At 37.3% G+C, this 23,095-nt stretch overlaps 1 protein-coding gene across 2 annotated transcripts in view; it reads right to left on the bottom strand.

The window, feature by feature from the left end:
* The window catches only part of LOC149776141 (solute carrier family 23 member 1-like), a 146,871-nt gene that overhangs the window by 97,151 nt on the left and 26,625 nt on the right, over positions 1-23,095 (bottom strand). Inside the window, exon 2 of one of the 2 annotated variants that reach the window (XM_089942426.1) lies at positions 13,116-13,455. The exons of the other annotated variant lie outside the window; for it this stretch is intronic. The gene's annotated coding sequence lies outside the window, so the exon portion shown is untranslated. The remainder of the gene's footprint in view (positions 1-13,115; positions 13,456-23,095) is intronic. 2 annotated transcript variants of the gene reach the window in all.

Genomic DNA, 23,095 nt, shown 5'->3' with positions numbered 1-23,095 from the left:
CTACCCTCTTCCTTATAATTAATACAATAAAATTGAATATAACCAAAAATAATGGAAATTTCCATTAAGATACTATTGATTTAACCTTAAAATTATAACTTGATAATGAGATATCACAGTTTAATAGAACTTTCAAATTTGGAAAGTAATTAAAATAGATGAACAATGAATGTGACAGAGAGTTCATCTCAGACGTTTATTAAAGTTTCTGATGATGGAATCTCTGCCACAGTTGTATAACCATCTTATTCAAAATTCAACTCACTAAAACGTCTCCATATAAATGAAGAAGCCTGATGTAATACCAGCGACGTCCAGACGGACTCAGACGGACTTTTTCCATCTGGACATAGATTCGAGAACCAATTATTCCATTTCAGAGAATCCCGCTGTTTGTTGGCAGAAAACGCTCGATTCAACTCTTGAGGAAAATAATACACAATTGAATGCATTTAACATACTAAGACCTATCACATGTATATACGTTCTACGAACGTAAACAATTTGACTCAACCGAAATAGGAATCTAACGAATATGTAATACTACATAACGTATACATAATGATTAGAAGTACAAAGTACTACGGTACATCAATCAAAACTTGATACATCTCAACTCCCTGTTTGACAAACGGAGACGGGAGAATTACCCCGAATTAAGATATACGCACTAAAATGTACCAATGTTTTGAACTATAAAAAAAACCCCTCACCCTTTAAAAAATCCAATAATATACAGTATGCTATGGCATACTATAAAAACCCCTACACCACATACAAACATATACACACTTATTATTCTTATATACTTACTTAAGAAAAGACTGGAACCATTTGATATAGATAAGCCAATATAAAAAATACATACGTGGAAAAAAAAAAACATATAATAAAAAAAGAAAGGAGAAAGGAGAACAAGATAATACAATAATAATAAATGGGACTAAATGACTCTGGCAAAGTCAACTAAATAAAAAACATAATAAAAGGAAAAAAGGGGGAGGAAATTGGCCAATGACATTAACATGTCGCTGGGACAATAGTACGACCCTAAACCGGAAGTCCAAACTTATGGAACTCGGACCTCTAAAAGTCCTAATGGAAGTCGGAAAGTACATAAGATTTTGGCTTCATGGGATTTTAAAAAAAGTTACAAATATGATGATAAAAAAGAAATTAACCCTGCAAAATTTATAATTGACATTATTGTTTTATACAATGAACATATACAGATGTATTATGGGAGGACAGGGTCAACCAACACTAAATACACTTTCAGATATAATCAGGGTGTCACTTCTAAGTTCTAACCAGCTCTGTGTGCTGGGATGGGGCTAAGATGTGTCAACAATAGGATATTGGTGGGTATACATAATTAGTAATTTGAGATAGGATTAATTAGTTGTGTTAGATGTTAGGGTCGGGTCCTGTTGTGCATGGCGCAAAATATTTGTATTTGTGTTCGAAAAGCTTACTATGGCTCAAGTAAACGTGAAACCACAAAAAAAAAAAAAAACCATACAAGTGTGAAATTGGAGATTTCACTTATAAGATAATATGTTACTTATACAGGTGGGCCTTTAAAGAGTTTTGACATGGACTTTTCACTGACATTTTATATCTAGCGGATATTGTCGAGCCACGAAAGAAGTCCTGATGAATCTCATCGAGAGGAATCAGCAAAAAAGGGGACAACCTGTAGGCACCGGGTATGAAAAATACGCACAATCTGGATCGATTGAATAGATTGTTATTATTGAACCCCTAACTAGAATATATCGATTTCAACGCCTCTCGGAGAACATCTAGTTAGGGATCTCTTCCAACTGTACGAAAAGCTTAAAGAAAATTCGTCGACCCGATATCTTGGAATCCGGAGATTAATATATGATAGTTGTAACAAAGCCCATTAGCAGATTACCTCTTCAGTCCATATCTGGTTCCAACAGTTCACCACTAAAATGATATTGGCATTTATTATTGTATGATATCTTCTAAACAGATATATATTTGACTCCCAAAAGCATCTTTTACGGCGTTTGTCTAATGCAAGCGGAAAACATAGAGGGTCTTTACGGATACCAGCATTATTTGAAACCGTTATAATCTATGAACAGATTGCAGCCAAAGATTGCGATGCTTTAATTTTCATTTCAACCCCTGTCTGACATTCGGTAAAGAGTAACCAATCCCAAGAGTAGGAAACCTTAGAAGACAAATAGTCGAGACGATTTCTACGAAATTGCGGTTAAATAAAAGAGGTCGAGCACAACACGTGCGATCAGAATATTATACCTTACGTTTATAGTTGGGTCTCTACGTCTCCTCTTTAGAGAGTTCTGACAATGGACCTTCGCTGATATTTTATCTCTGTGCAACAGAGTCCACCCGCGAAGGAAGTCCTGACGAATATCGTCGATTGTATCAAACTAACTGAACCTCTACTAATATGATTTTGATTACAACCCCTCTTGGACATTATGTAAATAACAGAAAGGAAAAGTGGAAGAAAACACACCGAGCCAATTTCCAGAAATTCTCGGCTAGATAAAGTTAGTCGAGCACAACACATGACGTAAGACTTTATATTAATTTTTACATTTGAGCTAATACGTCTCCTCTTTACACAGTTTTTACACAGACCCATCGTTGATATTGTAATAAACTGAGTATCAGCCATTTGCATATAGCTCTCCATTTTAAGGATTTCTTAGATTTAAGTGATCACTTGGTTGGCTTTGGGAAGTCGGTGTCCTCAACCCGACTAATTAGCCAATTCCTCGGGCAAAACATCACAGATTGTAGTGTGGATGAGATTCCAGGAAGGATGGTTTAATTCTATAGCGAGTTCAGGTTAGAGTACCATTAGTGTCCATGGAGATCAGTAGTCCCTATTAAAAACTAACTGTATGTAACGATTATGTGACCGCATTTACAGTATTCGTGATGGGTGATTGGTAAATTGTGCAAAAGAGTAATTTAGAAGCGACGGTTCCGTTCTCTGGAGACGTCATGTGTTGTTGTTATCATGGAAGATATGGTGGAAGGTTATAGGAGAAATGAGGCTTAAAAGAACAATTTGACTGGCCTGAGGAAGCACAGGTAAAATACTTCCGTCAATAGGTGAATGAGTTGTAAATTTTCACGGTATGAAAAACGCAAATGTTAATAAACGGTATCAATAGTTTGTACTCATGGAAACCTTAGAGAATTTTGATTTCAACGCCTCTTATACTGTTTCGAAACAAGACCCCATTCTAACAGCAGAAAAAGTTTAAAGAAAATTCGTCCTGCCGATTTCGAGAAACTTGCGACTAAATAAAGGAAGTCGAGCAGAGCACATGCCTTAAGATTATATACATGTGAGCTCATTATAATGTAGTGACTAAACCATTTCGTTAATCCTCTGTTGGATGGAATAAATTTACGTCAGATAATTTTGGTCAAGTGGCGGTCATAGTGAACACATAATGTCATTCATGTATATGACGTAGTCATTGCTTTTGCAGTTCAGTAGCTCAACATTTCTGACGTACTGGTTTATGTTCGCCAATGCGCTTAGGAGGTCGTTGTGTGTATCTCTCGTACCGTTGAAGCTGTCTACCGGAATGGCCTACATTCCTTAATCCGACCTGTTTCAATAAACAGCCTCGCAGAAACAAATCCGTCGATATCAGCGCACCTGGCTTCAGGTCGTTATCGAGCGCATTTGCTATCATTATCGGCCCTTCAGAATTTTCTGAATAGAGTGTAGTAGCCGACACCGCGGGCAAGACGGTGGTACGCGACTATCGCCACGATCCAAAACCATCCAAAATGTCACGCAGTTTTGCGAGTTGCCAAGGTTGACAGTGCCAGCCTTTGTACACCTCATCATGGCAGATGTTCCAGCTCGTTTCTCACGATGTTGCCGGATAAGTGTTTTCGGGATGGGCGTTTCGGAGCCGTTTAAAGTTGGAGATGGTGCTCGCCGTCTCTCCAGGCGGTTGATGGACTTTAGGGCTACACCAGCTAAGGCGCCTAGTGGCGCCCTGGCAGCAATATCCAATGACGTGAGACAAGCAAATTTGGGAATAGAAAAAGATACCGATTTCTTTGTGATTTAAGACGGCAAGGAAGTTTGCTTTCTTGGATACCCGTATGCGAATATCCATGGTCAATTTTCCAGGTTGCGAGTTTCTACAAATGTTAGAGGGTGAAGACTTCAAAATTTCTTTTTGTAGGGCATCACATGCATGTATGTGTCATGGGTTGGCATTAAATCATTTTTTCGGCGGCAGATTGAAAAACAGTTTTTAGTTCTCCACCGCAAGAAAAGGACTGAAGTTGCGATCTTTATTTGTTCTTTGTTATACATAACATATATTGAGCTCCATATCTCTAGAAATCGGCCCCATAAATTTTCAATAAATCTATCAAGTGATGGAGCAGGTCCGTAGACAGAAGTTCTGCATGAGGCGCTGATATCTCGCAGTACAGTATCTGTAGGTACAAACTATCAATACAATCGACAGCCATTGAACGTTTTTTTCATATCCGATACCCAGAAATCCCCCTCCCTCATTTCACTGATTCCTCTCACTTTGTCAAGATTTATTTCGTGGTTTCAACATATTACCAGACATAAAAACTCAAGAATGGCCAATGTAAAACTCTGTAAAGAGTTATTCATGGGACTATGTATATATATATATATTCGATTTAATCAGACATCTGTTTCGAAAAGTGTTACTAAAATCTGCTAAAGGGCTGTAACGCTCCACTACTGTGGGTATCCATTACGACTTTCCCAGTAATCACTTTGTTCTCGATTAATGCAGTTAATATATCTTGTAGGAGTCAAACATATCCATATGTACAATCTTTCAAAAGAAAGATCGATCACGGGGTCATTTAGGCGAGAACCGTACGATCTAGATAAGGATAGAAGAGGCAATATCCTAGTGGTCATCGTTATAACGATCGTATAATGAGCTCCCCATTTATCGTAATCAGCTCGAAAATTCTCATTTAAATGTTTTCTACTGTTAAAACGGGTCCCTAACTAGATACTGTCCAAGAGGCACCGAAACCAAAATCCTCTAAGGGTACAATTAGTACAAAGTATTGAGATAATCTATGCTCAAGGTGGGTATTTCGTCTTTAGTACCGAAATAAGCGCCTCTTATTAATCTGACTCGTCTCGAAGAAATTTGTTAATGCATACTTCGTGGGTCGATTCTACATCTATCTATCTATCTGTCTATCTATCTATCTATCTATCTGTGTGTGTGTGTGTGTGTGTGTGTGTGTGTGTGTGTGTGTGTCATTGAAGGGCCAATGTCAAAGATACTTAAAGAGGGGACGTAAAATAAGACATTCTAACGGCATGTGCTGTACCGGTCACATTTCTCTAGCCGAGAATTTCTTGACAGCGGCTCGACAAATTATTTTTTATGTTTTCCTACTGTTGGAACAGATCCCGAGCTAGATACTGTCCATGAGGCGTTGAAATCAAAATCCCTTAAGTAGTCGTCACATTACTACAAATTATTGATATATTAGATCAGGGTTCTCAAACACGCGACCCGCAAGGCCGTATCCTGTGCCCCGTAAAATGAGTGGTGTCACAAGGTGTCATGAGAGATAACAAAAATGGTGCGGCCCTTGGGCCATCAAAAATCCCATAATGCGGCCATCAGGGTGGTTAGAGTTTGAGATTCCTGTATTAGATGTACATTGAGCGTGTTTTTCAAACCAGGTGTTCACATGGTGCCCCTTAATTCGCTGAATCCTCTCGAACAAATTCGTCGTTGGTCGGCGCTGACCCATAGAGATTAAGTGTCAAAGAAGTGTCTGTGTAAAAATTTATTTAAAAAATCTTCTTACTGCATGCATTGTATCCAACCCCTTGATCTAGGTGACAATTTCGTGAAATCGGTTCAATAAATATTCATCAGACTTTTCCTACAGTTGGAACACATACAAGCTAAGCATTCCCGAAGAGACGTTGAAATAAATAGTTTATAAGTAGAAGTTCAGTTAGTAAACATATATTGATACAATTGATGCGTGTTTCTCATACTTGCACCCGCAAGACGATCCTTATTTCACCAATTCCTCTTCACGAAATTTATTAAGACTTCCTTGGTAGATAGACTTCCTCCCTTAGAGATAAGTATAAATAAGGATCCATGTCAAATATTGTAAATAAGGGACGTAATGTCTCAACTGTATACATCGAATAAAATCTTCCAACGGTATGTGTTGTATGCGACAAAATTCTCTACAACCTTTTCTTACTGTGGGAACTGATTCTAAACTAGATGAAATCAAAGTCCTCTAAGTCATTTTATAAGTAGATCAAGTTATAGCTCAATTTGATCCACATTTTGCGTGTTTTTCACAGATGGTAGCTCCTAAGGCGCCCCTTTATTCGCAGTTTTATCTCCACGAAATTCGTCAGGACTTCCTTCGTAGGTGGACTCTATCTCCTAGAGATAAAATATCCTTGGAGGGTTCATGTCAAGACTGTACAAAGAGTGGATGTAATGTGGCCCACATGTATATAATCTTACGGCATGTGATCTGCTCGACTTCCTTTCTTTAGTTTCTCGAAATCTGCTTGACTAATTTTCTTTACACTTTTTCTGCTGTTAGAAAGGGGTCTTATTTCGAAACAGTATAAGAGGCGTTGAAATCAACGTCCTCTAAGTAAGGGTCCCATAAGTACAAACTATAGATACTGTTTATACACATTTGCGTGTTTTTCCTACCCGGTACCCCCTAAGGCGCCCCTTATTTTGCAGGACTTCCTTTGTAGGTGGACTCTATTTCCTAGAGATAAAATATCAATGAAGGGTCCATGTCAAAACTCTATAATTGGGGTACATAATTTCCCAATTGTATACGTAATGTAAAATCTACTTACAGCATAAGTTGGTATATATATATATATATATATATATATATATATATATATATATATATATATATATATATATATATATATATATATATATATACACGGTACAAAAAAGCGCTCTAACACTTAAAATTAAACGTAAACGTTAATGAAACAAAAATTAGCTTACATGAAACGAAAATTACTTCGTGGATTGCCTCTACCACCTATATATAACATGTCAAAGAAGAGTAAATGTCATAATTTTTTAGGAGGGTACGTAATATCCAAACTTTACATGTAAGATATGATATCATTACGGCATGTGTGATACCGAACTTCTTTTTCTAGCCTAGAAAATCTCAAAATCGGCTGTACGAATTTTCTTTAAACTTTTCCTCATGTTGGAAACGATACCGGGTTAGATATAGCTGAAGATGCGTTGAAATCAAATACCTTTTAGAAGGTGTTTAAATATTACAAATATTTAACGAATCGGTCCACATTGTGCGTGAGTTTTCATACCCAATAACCATAGGAACCCGCTAATTTCGCTGACTCTTGTCGACGAAATTCGTCAGGACGTACTTCTTAGGTCGCCTCTATCCAACAGAGATAAAATCGTAAGGAAGTGTCCCTTTAAAAACTCTTCAAAGAGTGAACGTAATGTCCCAACTGTATACGTAAAATATAATCTTCTTACGGCTCAATTGTTCAATTTTTCTAAGCTTGTTGTTTTCACTCTTTCTTGCGATGCTGTTTATTCGAGCCTATACATGTAACATAAGAATTTGGGGCTCATCCGGGATTTTGAATTTTGGCTAAGATATTTTAGAAAACTTTGTTGTCTTTTTTATTTGAATTCCCTATGTTTTTGAAGACTTATGTGAAATTGACAAACATTTTCTACAACGTCAACAAAAGTGGAAATCTTTTTTTCAAATCCTACCCAGGAACAATAAGATCTTTAAAAAAAGATGAATTGATTCAACTTTCCAGAAAATACGATATTTCTGAGGTAAAGGCTTCCTTAATGAAACAAGAAATAAGAAATATTTTGGTTCAGCATTTGGCAGAAAAGATTTTTTTGGATAAAAATGCTTTGGTTTCAATCAGTAAGTCTGTATCAGACTCTGACATAAAAGTGAAGGAATTAGAATTAAAGTACAATATGGAAATGGAGTTGAGAAGCTGGAGCTTCAGAAAGAAGAAAGAGAAAACAAACGCAAGTACAAGCGGGAAAAAGAGAAAGAAAGACAAATGCAGTTACAAGAAAGAACAAATGCAGTTACAATATAAGAGAGAGAGAGAGAGAGAGAGAGAGAGAGAGAGAGAGAGAGAGGTGGAAGCATTGTGCACAGCCAACCCGATCTATGAACTTACGATTGGCAATGTACAAGGATCTAGGCTCCCGACCTGTCAGACTTCCGATTCCCGATCATCCAAGCAGTGCACACTAGGGCTCAGGTAAAGGAAGATAACAAACCTTTACGCAAATTAAAATTACCGGAAGCCATTACAGATATCTTCCGCGAAGAATTTCAGAATGAGCAAAAATGTGACGTGTCTCTACGTGCAAACGCGAAGAAAGCATTATCGGGTACCGTGAGGAAGTGTAAGAACGGGGGTTCCTCTAAATTCCTTACTCGAAAAGGTTCAGTGTTTCCCTTTACCCTCATTTGCACTTCAGAGACCCCCAAATTTTGTATTTGACCCCCAGTTTTGATACCAAAGTTTGTTTTTTACTCAGTCTGACCCGCAGTTCTCACACCAAAGAGAATTTTGACCTATATTTCCACATACAGATCGGAAAAACCGACACATCTTGACGCTGGTAGATTGCGCTACCAGATACCCCGAAGCCATAGCTTTGCCATCGATTGAAACCGAACGTGTATCCGAAGCGCTCGAGGACATGTTCAGCAGGGTCAGAGTGCCCGAAGAGGTTCTTACGGATTGTGGAGCGCAATTCACCTCAGATCTAATGGCAGAAATTAGAAGGTTGTTGTCCCTTAAACAGTTGTGCACGACACCCTACCACCCTGTGTGTAATGGGTTGGTCGAGAAATTCAACGGGACGTTGAAGCAAATGTTGCGACGGAACAAACTTAAAGACCTAACAATGTTTCCTACCTTAAATAAACTCAGCATGTTTTATTTTCTTCCATGTTTTCTAATTGCATGGTGTTTGTGTTCGTAATCTTATCATTATATATGTTTTTTTATCTTGTAGGTGTTGTCTAACGTTGTAAAGCGCTTAGTAAAGATTAGGCGCTATACAAAGTTCTCTTTTTTCTTATTAGTATGCGTGCGGAAAGACCTAAGGATTGGGATAGGTATCTGAACGCAATTCTGTTCACGTATCGTGAGGTTCCTCGTGAAAGCTTAGGCTTCTCCGCGTTTGAACTATTGTACGGTAGGACAGTTCGTGGTCCTATGCGCATTTTACGCGAACTGTGGTCAGACGAAGTCGCGGACGAAGAAGTCAAGACTACTTACCAATACGCAGTAGATTTGCGTGAACGATTAGAGAGTACATGTCGAATGACGCAAGACAAACTCGCAAAATCTAGTTGTAGGTACGCGAAGTACTACAACCGAGGAACGCGGAGTAAAACGTTTGATGTAGGCAATCAAGTGTTGGTGCTTCTCCCAACAAATAAATACAAGCTACTAGTCAAATGGAAAGGGCCATATGAAGTCAAACAGGTGAAAGGTGAAATGGACTATATCATTGACGTGGAGGGTAAGTCCAAGATATTTCACGTCAATATGCTTAAACTCTACCTAGAAAGACCTAGACAAACAATAGATAAAGGGGTCTTGAATGTAGTATGCGTAGCGGTGATAAAGGATAAGTCGTGTGACGAATCGGAATCGTCTCCAGGACAGAAATGCCCCTTGAATACCCCATTGACGTAGGGAAGGAAGGTATTGACCAGACCAATGTATGCCCGAATTTATCAGTGGGTCAGCGTACACAGATATTGGAGGTTTTGTCCCAATACCCTGACGTGTTTACGGACAAACCGGGCCGTACTGGATTGATTCAACACGAGATCAAGTTGAATACCTCTGAGCCGATCAAGATTAAAGGATATCCAATACCCTTTAATGCGCGGAAGACAATCAACGAAGAAGTGGGGAAAATGTTAAACAAGGAAGTGATCGAACCTTCCAGTTCCCCGTACTCGTCCCCTGGTGTGTTAGTCAGAAAGAAAGACGGGAAGAGCCGTTTTTGCATTGATCTTCGGCAATAGAACAATATCACCGTGTTCGACGCAGAACCAATGCCAGATATGGAAAGTTTATTTTCGAACTTGGCAGGTCATAAATACATTCCCAAATTAGACTTTACCAAGGGATATTGACAGATACCAATCGCTGTAATGCTCGGGAGTTAACGGCATTCGCGAATCCGAAAGGTCTTTATCAATTTAAAGTTATGCCTTTCGGTTTAGTCAACGCCGGTGCGTCATGCGTTCGTCTCATGCGCAAACTATTAAACGGTATGGAAAACGTCGACAGTTTGTAGATGATATCTTTGTTTATACACATACATGGGATGAACATGTTAAGGTATTACGGGATCTGTTCGATAGACTTCACACTACAAATCTTACAGCTAAGCCCACCCAAATGTAGTATAGGGTATTTTAGCCTAGAGTGTTTGGAACATCTCGTGAGTGGATTAGGTCAGTTGAAACCTCACCCAGATAAAATAGGAGCAATCAAAGATGCACCTTGACCAGAAACTAAAAATCAAGTACGATCTTTCCTAGGTTTGATTGGGTTTTACAGGAAATGTGTCCCCAATTTTGCTGCTATTGCCAGCCCATTAACAGCCTTGAATAAAGTTCCCTGGGGTGTGTGCCAGGAAAAAAGCATTTAATGCTTTAAAACAGAAACTGGTAAGTGCACCAATGTTAAAGTTGCCAGAATTGAACAAAACGTTTGTGCTGAGGACTGATGCGTCCGATACGGGTCTTGGGGCTGTTTTGCTACAGGAGCAAGAGGGGATGAAATTGCCCATTGCTTATGCAAGTAGAAAATTGCTCCCTAGGGAGCAAAACTACCTCGTGATTGAGAAGGAGTGCCTAACCTTAGTATAGGGGATAGGAAAATTCCATACGTACCTTTTCGGGAGGGAGTTTACCTTACAAACGGACCATCAGCCGCTCTTATAGTTGAACAAAGCAAAGGTCGCCAATGCAAGATTGGTGCGTTGGACGTTGTCTTTGCAACCGCATAGTTACCGGATCGAGGCGATTCGAGGATCGGAAAATGTGGGTGCTGATTTTTTTAAGTAGGGTGTAGTTAGCAGATCATTTTCGTTCAGTATTCAAATTGGAAGTTTTAACAATTGTTTATGTGCACATTCCGTGATTTGTTCTAAAAGTGTTACCACTTTTTTTGTGGGGGGGGGGGAGGTTCTGTCACGGAATTAAATTCTTTATTTATTGAATACATGTACTCGGGTTTCGTTTTTTGTTACAACGATACCCGAGGATGATTTATGTATATTGTGTCGTATTTCGAAATAGTGAGTTCGGTTCATCCCATGCCGCACGTGCGAAGTGCTTTCGATGGAACGAACCAATGCATATAATGCACAGACTATGTTTGTGTATAAATACTTCACCGTACGTAAGTTTCTTTACAATACGGAATAGTCTTGTCAGCAGTGAGTCTGCTTCAAAAACGTGCACATATTCAGCTGTCGAGGTATGTAAGTTTATTAATTTCTAGTTTATAAGCTATAATTATTATATGCTCATTTTTTTCCCCGTTAACTTTACATTGACAGAATCGTTCAATATTCCCCGATACTGAACGCGCGCGACAATACACATAGCATTCACGTGAATAAAGGCACTACTTTGTTTTGTAAATAAACAATGGACTCAGACGCCAGCACTTTTGATTTGTAAACAAATCATGTACACTCGCGTAAGAGGCTCTTTACGTTGTGGTTGTTTATTTGTTTCTGAATGAACTAAAACATGTTTCGTGGACTGCAAAAAAAACCCCAGCTGTCTTGACATTTTGCGTTGATACAATGTTACGGATTTAGGCTAGCTACCTTGTATAAATGACGGATTAGGTCCTTACAAATAACAAGGCATATACTGTTTTCTTTAGCTGGTGATAAGAATGGCAAAATAAAATATACTTAGTTTTACATCCTGAATTTCCTCAAAATGTTTTTTCTTAATTCTGCAAATCCGAATTACATGAGTCGTGTCATAGGTTTCAATCTGGATTACACATTTCGAAAGTGTGCTGTAATTTCGATGATAAGTGCAATTGCATCCTCCTTACTGCACTCAAAATGAAATACACATTAAATTCCATTGCGTCTTTTTGAAAATTGCAATTGAAAGACTTCATATTTTCCCCACGTTATGATTTCAAACATTCAGTGACAGAAACAAAAACACATTTGCAGACGTAAACACGCTTCTCCCGCGCCACTTCAATCCGATGTATTTCATGTATAATTTGCACAGATGAATCCAGTCCAAAATCAAACTTTCGTCGAATCGAAACAAAACACCAAAATATATTCACTCCAGATCAAATGGAAAAGTCGTTGCAATGCCCAGTCATTCACAATATGACTGCAAATTTCAATTTTAACTAGACACGCAATTTTCTTTCGAAAGTTATGACTAAGTTCAAATTTATCTGGGCGGAGCTATGTGCGCATTAATAATGACATCATTTTGTAATGTCAAATCTGCGCTTGTGTATTTAGTTTGGAATACGGCATTCATTCATTTACGTTGTTTCTTGTAGTGTATTTTGTTTACATAATTAAATCTTAGGTTGAATTAAAAAAAATGAGCATATAATAAAAAGGTTGCTGCATTTGTATGTGAAAATATGAACTCGTTTTGTCGGAAGGATATACTGCACTCACATGTTCGTGCAGTATTCATTCCGAAAAACTCGTTCCTATTTTCCCATTCAAATGCAGTAACCTATAACTACTGTATTACCACGTTTATTTTTTAATCTTTGCTATGTAGTTTTGGTTTACACAGTATAATACACATATTTCTATTCTCGTTTTCTACTTAGCAAGGGATTTATATTAGTAATGAAAAGCTACATTTTTTTTAAACAAAACTGTTTAATATAGTAGGATTCTTATCGAGCAAGATTAGGTTTATTTTTTAACCTGTCATTTTGTAATTATTGTGCTGATAATGTAATCTATATAACTTACCGTGTATAACGTCATTGCGTTATTATGCCCGTGTCCTGTATAGTACACGGTATTGGATATATTTTCAGCTGTCTGTGTCTGTGTCTCTGTGACCGGAGTGTCTGTGTCTGGAATGACCAGAGTGTCTACTGTCCGGGGTGTCCGGAGGGTCTACTGTCCGGGGTGTCCGGAGGGTCTAATGTCCGGGGTGTCCGGAGGGTCTAATGTCCGGGGTGTCCGGAGGGTCTAATGTCCGGGGTGTCTGGAGGGTCTAATGTTCGGAGTGTTCCGAGTGTTTCGAAGTGTTCCGAGTGTCCAGAGTCTGTAGCAGCTGTGAAGCTGAACTGTAGCAGCCGTGGAGCTGAAACAAAGTGTACTGATGACGGAGTGTGTATCTGTACATGTAATTTCTTAGCCGTGGGCTAATTTTGGGGTTCGTAAAAGCCAATGTATCTTTCGGGACTGTAAAGATAAGTTGTATATCTGTCCCTCTTTTTCATCACCATAATTTCGCTACCTGAGTGAATGCATTTTACTACTTGAGTAAAATTTTACATCGTTTACTACCTGAGTAAACTATATCCATCGTTTCATTGCCAAATCGTTGTGAACTATTCACCCCTTGTCTTTGTATTTGCTAAATTATTTTTTTTGTTGGTATTTTTCATCAAGTCTGTGCGTTCTTATGTTAATTAAATCCAATATTCGGATTATATATACACGCACATATTCATAATTAATTGCTCATGCAAGTCATCCATTATTAAACCTTGTAGTTATACCATCGTCAGAAGTGTTCTGTTGTGAATCCGAAAATCCCACCCGGTTATCTTGTTACAACATGATGCGTCCTTATTTCGCTGTTTTCTCTAGACGAAATGTCAGGACGTCCTTGGTTAGTGGACTTTATACCCTAGGATTCAAATATCAAAGAAGGATCCATGTAAAAACCTAATAAAGAGGGGACGTAATGGCTCAAATGGAAACGTAAGATATAATCTTACAGCATCTGTAGAGTTCTGATTGCTTTATCTAGCCGCAATGTTCTAGAAATAGGCTGGAAAAAGTTTTTTCTCAAATTTTCCTACTGTTAGAACGGATCACTACTTTCGTACTGTTCAACAGGCGTTGAAATCAAAATCATCTAAACAGAAGTTCAGTTAGTACAAACTCTTTGATTCAGTCTATTAATCTGTGCGTGTTTTTCATACCTGGTACCCGTCGAACGCACCTTATATCGCGGTTTGCTATCGACGAAATTCGTCAGGACTTCGTTCGAGAGTTGACTATCCCCTAGAAATAAAATATAAAAGAAGGTTCCATGTCGAAACGGTATAAAGATATAATGTTTTCACGGCATGTGTCTTAATCGACTTTCATCTAACAGCAGATTCTCGAAATCGCCTCAACGAATTTTTATTTAAAAAAACTTTTAGAACGTGTACCTTGTTAGATAATATGCAGGAAACGTTGAAATCAAAATCCTCTTAGCAGGTGTTCAATTAGTACAAACTATCGATGCAGTATATTAATATTTGCGTTTTTCTTTTTGGGGGGGTCGGGGGGGGTAATACCACATACCCATAGGGCGTCCCTTATTATGCTGTTTCCTCTCGACGAAATTCGTCAGGACATTTTTCGTAGACGGATCTCTATCCCCTAGAGATAAAATGTCAAAGAAGGGTCTATGTTATAATCTTACGGTATGTGTCGTACGAGACCTCCGTCATCTAGCTGATTTCTCAAAATCGGCTCAACGAAATTTCTCAGAACTTCTTTCGTTACTACACTGATCTTCTAGAGATAACATTTCTAGAAGGGTCGTTGTCAAGTCTCTTTAAAGATGATACTTAACGACCAAATTGTATAAGTAGGATATCATCTTCTTGCGTCATGTGCTTTACCTGCCCTCCACTCCCCTTTATAACCCCAATTTTTGGAAATCGGTTGCAAGTATGCTAAGTTCCCCAGTTCCAAGGACTTAAAGACAATATTCAAGTCAACTGAAGGCTTCTTAAACTCGTAAATACTCCACATAATTCTCCTCTAAGGACATGACGACCACACACGAGAAATCTCCAAGTTCACACTTGTATGGTTTTTTGTGGTTTCCCTTTTACTTGGGTCATTAGTAAGCTTTCCGAATCCGAATACTAATACTTAACGCTATGCAACACAAGACACGACCCAAATGCCTAACACAACTAATTAATCCTATATCAAATTACAAAACACGTATTCCTATCAATATTCTAAACGATTCCTACATATAGTCCGTGATCTGTCTATATTTAGCTTCATATAACACACACTGAATTGGGAATAATGAATAAATAATAATAAAAATCTTTGTGAATAAGGAATAAGTATTAAAATGTATGCGAAAATATTTGAATCGGGTTATAATAATAATAAGTAACTGGTTACTTATTCCTTATCCAGTTACTTATTCCTTATTCAATCGGTAGCTGGTTACTTATTCCTTATTGAATCGGGAATAAGGAATAAGTAACCAACTTGATTTCGCTATCTGCTGATGCAATCACGGATTATGTGCAAAATTGTTGTTCACCCTGGAGAGAGAGAGAGAGAGTCTCCATTCCTATCGCGTGCAAAAGTAAACAATACTGAATATGGCGGAAAGAGTTTCTTCTCATTCGACTTCAATGAGCTTCAGATTTCATTGAAAGGAGAGAAAGAGACGAGAAATCGTACGCTTGAAGAAGAAGAAAAGGAAAGAAAGAGACGAGAAATCGTACACTTGAAGAAGAAGAAAAGGAAAGAAAGAGACGAGAAATCGTTCGCTTGAAGAAGAAAACGATTTATATGCATGATGCTCACTTACCGTAATATAAATCGCATCATCTGCGTAATTTTGAACAATTTTCATTAGATGCAAATGGTTAATTACCTAGAACGTTTTTCCTCCTATGGTATCACGGTACCAATAGTTTTTCCATAGACCTCAATGCTGATGTTATGTGACATAGATATAATTTCTATCCTACCTCAACATGCATGTCACAAACACTGTCATTGAGAACAACGTTAGATTGTTAATTTGACAAGGACAGAACCAGGGACGCCATTGCTTTTAAGAGAGATAACTCTGCTGGAACTAGATAGGGGTAAGAGTTATCTAGTCACACCAGACACATTTTCAGCAATGTGTACCACATTTTAAAAAATATAATTAAAAAAAGTACAAACTATCTAGATATGAATTAACATAATCTCACATGTTGCCAAGAGGCTCAACTTTTTTTAAGCCTTACAGAAAGTACAACGTTTACAAAATGCACCAATCACAGCTAGTTTTGTCGTTTATTTCTGAATACAATGTTCATACACCGTAAGCTCCGCCCACCTAGGGTTGTATTGTTGGTACTGTTATACCATATCCAGTGAGTACTTGTTCAGCATGCGCTGTTTCATGCTGTTCAAGAGAATTACCTTGAACAATATATGTAGTTCGTATAATGCAGTATAAATCGGGTTGTTTGCCTGGTTTTCCGTTATAGTTTTTGTAAGGAGAATCAGGGTCTGCAGATTATGAGTTTTTGTTGCTTTTTTCATTCATATTCACCGTGAACTTGTAAATAAGCATTTTTCATAACTTGTTTGGAACTCAGCACCGGTGGAGATTTCTTTTCATTTATCCTTGTCTCTGCAGCGATATCAATTTGTGTCATGGATCCTATCTTTGCAACTGTCCTGCTGCGCGTTTCTGAAGTTCGTTTTTTTTAAAATATATTATAATGAACTCTTTTGCTTATTAATAACGTTGCTATATTATATTATCGAAAACTTCCCAGCTGAACTGATAGATGTATTTTCGACATGTATAACTTCCGAAGTTTGATTACGATGGTGATTTGTGCGTGGATTTCAATTAACGGCCGAGTACCTTCAGTGTTGCATATAGTGTTTTATGAATGTGTATACATGTCGATAGACATGTTTAGATATATTTCATGCTCCATGCTTTCGCACTGCTCATGTACTTGTACTACATTACTACGTGAATTTCCTGATGATACAGGTGTGTCCTTGGCGTTTATTTCATGTGTATTTACATGAATGTGTTCATAATTCTAATTTTGGTTCTTTACAATTTTTTTATGTATTTATCTTAAAGTGCCTTTGTGTTGAAGTGTAAAGAAAAATTGGAGATTTTAATATACTTTAGAATAATTAAGAGTAAAAATTTGGAATTTTAATAGAAAAATTGCACATAGATTGTGTGCTTGTGACAAATTGGTAAATATAAATACATATACTGCCAAATAATACATTATTAACGATACATGTGTTTGTCCTGATTTGTTTCAGGAAGATGGTAACAGTATCACTTAGTACAATACTCGTTAGTTCAAAAAGGGTCGTTGCCGAGTACGTTTTTCCTTGTATCCAATGAGCACTTGTTCAGTACGTGTAGTTTGAAGCTGTTCATGGAAATTACCTTGAACGACATCTGTAGTCTTGTCAGGCTGTTCATGGCAATTACCGTGAATGATATATATAGTCCTGTCAGGCTGTTCATGGCAATTACCGTGAATGATATATGTAATCCTGTCAGGCTATTCATGGCAATTACCGTGAATGATATATGCAATCCTGTCAGGCTGTTCATGGCAATTACTGTGAATGATATATGCAGTCCTGTTAGGCTGTTCATGGCAATTACCGTGAATGATATATGTAATCCTGTCAGGCTGTTCATGGGAATTAGCGTGATTGATATATGCAGTCCTGTCAGGCTGTTCATGGCAATTACCGTGAATGATATATGCAGTCCTGTCAGGCTGTTCATGGGAATTACCGTGAATGTTATGTACAGTCTTATAATGCAGCATAAATTGTTCGTTTTCCAGGTTTCTCGCACGATTTCATTTTCTGTGTGCATCAAGCAGGGTCTTACGGCCCTACAAAAAATAAATAACCACCCTACTAGCCTGAAAATTAGACCTGCTTAGGTGTATTGCTCTTCTCACAATAAAGTAGATCACCTGTAAGTTGTATCAATGTTCTTTTATGTTGCACCGCTATTGTTTTATGGCGCAAAAGTTATCAGATTAGCTAATTAAGCATGGTAATTAAGACCTAATATTTAATTTAAAATCTATTTTTAAAATAAAGATTAAATATGAGAGACCATGCGACTTCAATATAACAAGTGTAAACTATGGAATTACTTTGAAATATTTAAATACTTTTGCGCTTCATATATTTGCATATTAGTCCTTATTCGTAAACGGATGTAGGTAATGACTGTCTGGAAGTAGAACTATCTTACTGAAGAGGGTTTTGCTCTTTCCTGATTGTTTCCGGTGTAGGTCATATTAGCACGTCAATATAGCAATGCAGAATCTGACACTGTACACGTATCTGATGTTAGTACACTGACCAAAGTAATCCCTCTATCATTTATTATTATTACCAGCTGATTGTACGTGTGTGTTCTGTTCCAACGCTATGTTATGCTGTTTTATATGTATTGGTGTGCGGCGTCTTTCTCAAGCTCATATGGCCCGTTAAGTGTATGATTCCCTCAGATATCTGGACAAAACAAAAAAATTGTCTCTGGAATAGATTGTAATTAATACATATTTTTATTGTTGTCTCTGGAATAGATTGTAATTAATAAGTATTTTTATTTTTGTCTCTGGAATATATTGTAATTAATAAGTATTTTTATTTTTGTCTCTGGAATAGATTGTAATTAATAAGTATTTTTATTTTTGTCTCTGGAATATATTGTAATTAATAAGTATTTTTATTTTTGTCTCTGGGATAGATTGTAATTAATAAGTATTTTTACTTTTGTCTCTGGGATAGATTGTAATTAATAAATATTTTTAAGTACTCTGCTTAAGACAATCTGTTTTGTATAAATTATTACAAGAGTTATCTAATGGCGTTTATTATTATTATTAGTAGTAGTAGTAGTAGTAGTAGTAGTAGATTGTGTGTGTGTGTGGTATCTCAATGCTGATATTTCATGAAGATGCATACCGTCCAAAACATTTGTTATTTTAATTACAAATGCATGTGAAAACAACTTTTTATAGAAATGTGTCGTTTCGTTACTGTTTTGCTGGGATGTAAACGAATAATAATAATAATAATAATAATAATAATAATAATGTCCTTATTTGATGAGGGTGACAGAATTAGTACAAACACTAATATCCCTTGTGGTCCTCAATTATCTACATATATACAGGCAAATATTTAAAATACAGCTGGAAAACAAATATCATACAACAAAGGTATAATGGATTGGTGTACACAATAGGTATAATGGATTGGTGTACACAATAGGTATAATGGATTGGTGCGCACAATAGGTAGGTATAATGGATTGGTGCGCACAATAGGTATAATGGATTGGTGTGCACAATAGGTACAATGGATTGGTGTACTCAGTAGGTACAATGGATTGGTGTACACAATAGGTATAATGGATTGGTGTACACAATAGGTATAATGGATTGGTGCACACAATAGGTATAATGGATTGGTGTGCACAATAGGTATAATGGATTGGTGTACACATTAGGTATAATGGATTGATGTACTCAGTAGGTATAATGGATTGGTGTACACAATAGGTATAATGGATTGGTGTACACAATAGGTATAATGGATTGGTGTACATAAGAGCAACTAAGTATGGATTCAGCACACAGCATTGTGTACGCCAGCATACATGATTCAAATCTTTAACACACACACATACCTACACAGACATAGACAATGTCTGAATTGTATCCATTTCAAAAATATTTGATGAAAGAAGGCATTGATGATGCTTCTTTAACATTTTTAGATAGACAGTTCCAAATGATTGGACCCAAGAAACCAAACTAGTTTTATACAATTCACTTTGGGGCAAGGAAGAGGAAAGTTAGTAGATGACACAGAGTCTATAATCAAATAGAGTAGAAGCTGTATTGATAGCTTTTGTCCTTATACTGAAAATATCATTTATACAGTTGGACATACACCATTTGAAACTTCATGCATAAATGTAGCCTTTCCTAAATATATTCTTTAATAGCCAGTCATGATCTTTATATTCCTTCAAACATTCATGGACATTATCAACTCTTTTGTCATGGATAATGCTGATGGCTCTTATGGAAGTTTTCCACTTTTAACCAGTTTTTTTTAGAAGCATTACACTATACGACGTTGCGGTAGTCCAGATCAGGTTGAAAATAACATTTGTCAAACATTATCTTGTTGTTTAAGGTTAGAAATTCTTTAATTGTTGATAGTAACCAGATATACTTATCGACGGTTTTGGTAACATTACTGATATGCTCTAACTATAAAATACTGTTACCAACTCAAACTCCTAAAAGCTTATCTAGCATAAAATTTTTTAATTCCAAGTCATTAAAATGGATACGGAGAATATTACCTTTAATTCTGATAACGTTTCTGTTGAGTGGTTATCAGCATTGTCCAAATTAATGACCATTCCATTATGTTTACACCATTTAGAGAGTTTACAGAGCATTAGGCCTATTTGAGTTTCTTTTAACAGTAGTTTTAGACGATGTAATATTGCATAAGAAGGTGTCATGGACAAGGAGATCAGTTTTAATATTTACTATTTGAACATCATGCCGCAAACATGTAGGATCATGTCCCACCTAGTCACATTATCCTGGTACCAGGCCGACCAGTCATAAGAATAACTTCTTAATACTGAGCGCCAAACGAGACAGCTGCTAGTACGATTCTTATAAGTCTTTGGTATGACTTGGTCGGGTTTCGAACCTGCTATCTCCCGCATCCGAAGCGGACGCTCTAACCACTTAGGCCACCGGATAGTTAGTTTTTTTTTTTCTTCAACTTATGGTCATGTATGTTTGAAGGTTAAACTGCAACTTTTTGTCAACATTTGATCTGTTTCAGTTTGTAATTGATAAGAAAAACATTTATATTCGTGGGTATAGCTGTTTGATAAAACTTGTCAAAGTTGCCATCTATTCATATAAATAAATATCGTTTCGAAGGAATACAGAATCCATCTTTTCAAACTGTTTCATTGTCCCTGTATTTTTCATGCCATCTACATTCTTATCCAACCGCTCAGAGACTGAGCCATCAAGCTATTTGTAAATCTGATTTTTCTTTCCACAGCTATTTTATTACCAACATTTAAAAACTATCAGCAATGTACTCCTTGCGAAATGAAGTATAATTATTGTCAATACTCGGTGTTATTTCTATCTCTTCATCAACATAATCTTTTACAAGCGCCTTCATAAATAGATTAATACCTTAGCCAGACATGTTATGAATGAACAGAGGTTACAAGTGCCTTCATAAATAGATTAATACCTTAGCCAGACAAGTTATGAATGAACAGAGATTACAAGCGCCTTCATAAATAGATTAATACCATAGCCAGACAAGTTATGAATGAACAGAGGTTACAAGCGCCTTCATAAATAGATTAATACCACAGCCACATAAGTTGTGAATGAACAAAATGCTAGATTTTGAAGGTTTACATTTCAATTATTGTTGTAATGAGCAGGATTTCAAAAGGTTCCAGTGAAATGATCATGGTTCCTCACTTTAATATCTTCTATTTTTCTAGTACAGATATGACAAGTTGCAATTTAGTTGTAATTATTTTCCTCATTCTCTGAATATGCCATTTGTTTGAATTTTTAAGCTATAATGCGTTGCACACCATTTTGCAATCTAAACCAATCATTTGTACAACACCTGAGTGCAATGAATTAGTTTATAGCGTTAGTAGTAAATGGGGTCACCCTAGCGACAATGGGAATTAGCATTACAGAGACCCCTGGGTCACTCTAGCGACAATGGAAATTTAACATGGAGAAAAATCGTGGGTCACTCTGGCGACAAGGGAAATTTAACATAGAGAAAAATCGTGGGTCACTCTGGCGACAAGGGGAATTGAACATGGAGAAAAATCGTGGGTCACTCTGGCGACAAGGGAAATTTAACATAGAGAAAAATCGTGGGTCACTCTGGCGACAAGGGGAATTGAACATGGAGAAAAATCGTGGGTCACTCTAGGGACAAGGGGAATTGAACATGGGGAATAGAGTCTGGGTCTGTCTAGGGACAAGGGGAATTGAATATGGGATTTTTTTTTTTAATTTTTTTAAATTTAAATTTAAATTTAAATTTACAAAAAGGGGTAGGCAATGGAAAGGCTATCTCTTTTCGAGAAATATGGCTGGCCCTGAAAAGGGCCTTTGGGTTTATGTTAATATTAACATAGATGGCATCTGTCACATCTTCTTCTTCTTCTTCTTCTTAAACTCCTTCTAACTGCCGGTCCATACACAAGTACCCTCTTGAGACATCCTTGTCTTTCTATGTAAACTCTCCTCATCCATTGACTAGTATCTGTCCTATCAACAACAGTCCACTTGGACCTGACATACATGAGCATGTCCGTCCTAAACATCATGGAAGACACAAGGGTGGATGACTCAACTGTGGTCCACATCTTGAAGCGACGAGAATAGGTGAATCAATGCAGTGAACTGCGCTTATTTATAGGTACAGGAAGGATTGAAACGGATTGAATTCATTCACCAATCCGAACACGCGTTACAAAATTCAGTCAGCTCGCATCCAATCCGAAGAGAGCAGTCTGTGACGTCACGTGGTCTATATAGATTCGTTAGCGCTTGTGTGCAGTCAATCTATGCGACAGTGATTCAACATGACGGAAACTCAGAAAACGATCCATTGGGGTGCACCAGCAGGGGAGACTGCCCAAGGGAACCCGGACTTACTTTCAGAAGAGGTACATTGGGATTTTGTGGATTTTCTTACCTCGCAAGAATTTGTTCCGGAACCTTCGTTACCTTCTTCATTACCGCAAGTGGAGAATTTTAGACAGACAGAAAGAAGAATTGGAGAAATTTATGCAACGACAAAAGGAAGCGGAACAAGCTTTTCTCCTACAGCAACAGCAACAGCAACAAGAAGAG

Source organism: Sinohyriopsis cumingii, chromosome 18, assembly GCF_028554795.1.
Source record: "Sinohyriopsis cumingii isolate HCF-2022 chromosome 18, ASM2855479v2, whole genome shotgun sequence".
Classification (NCBI taxonomy): Eukaryota; Metazoa; Mollusca; class Bivalvia; order Unionida; family Unionidae; genus Sinohyriopsis; species Sinohyriopsis cumingii.
This window is presented reverse-complemented; position numbering and strand designations above follow the sequence as displayed.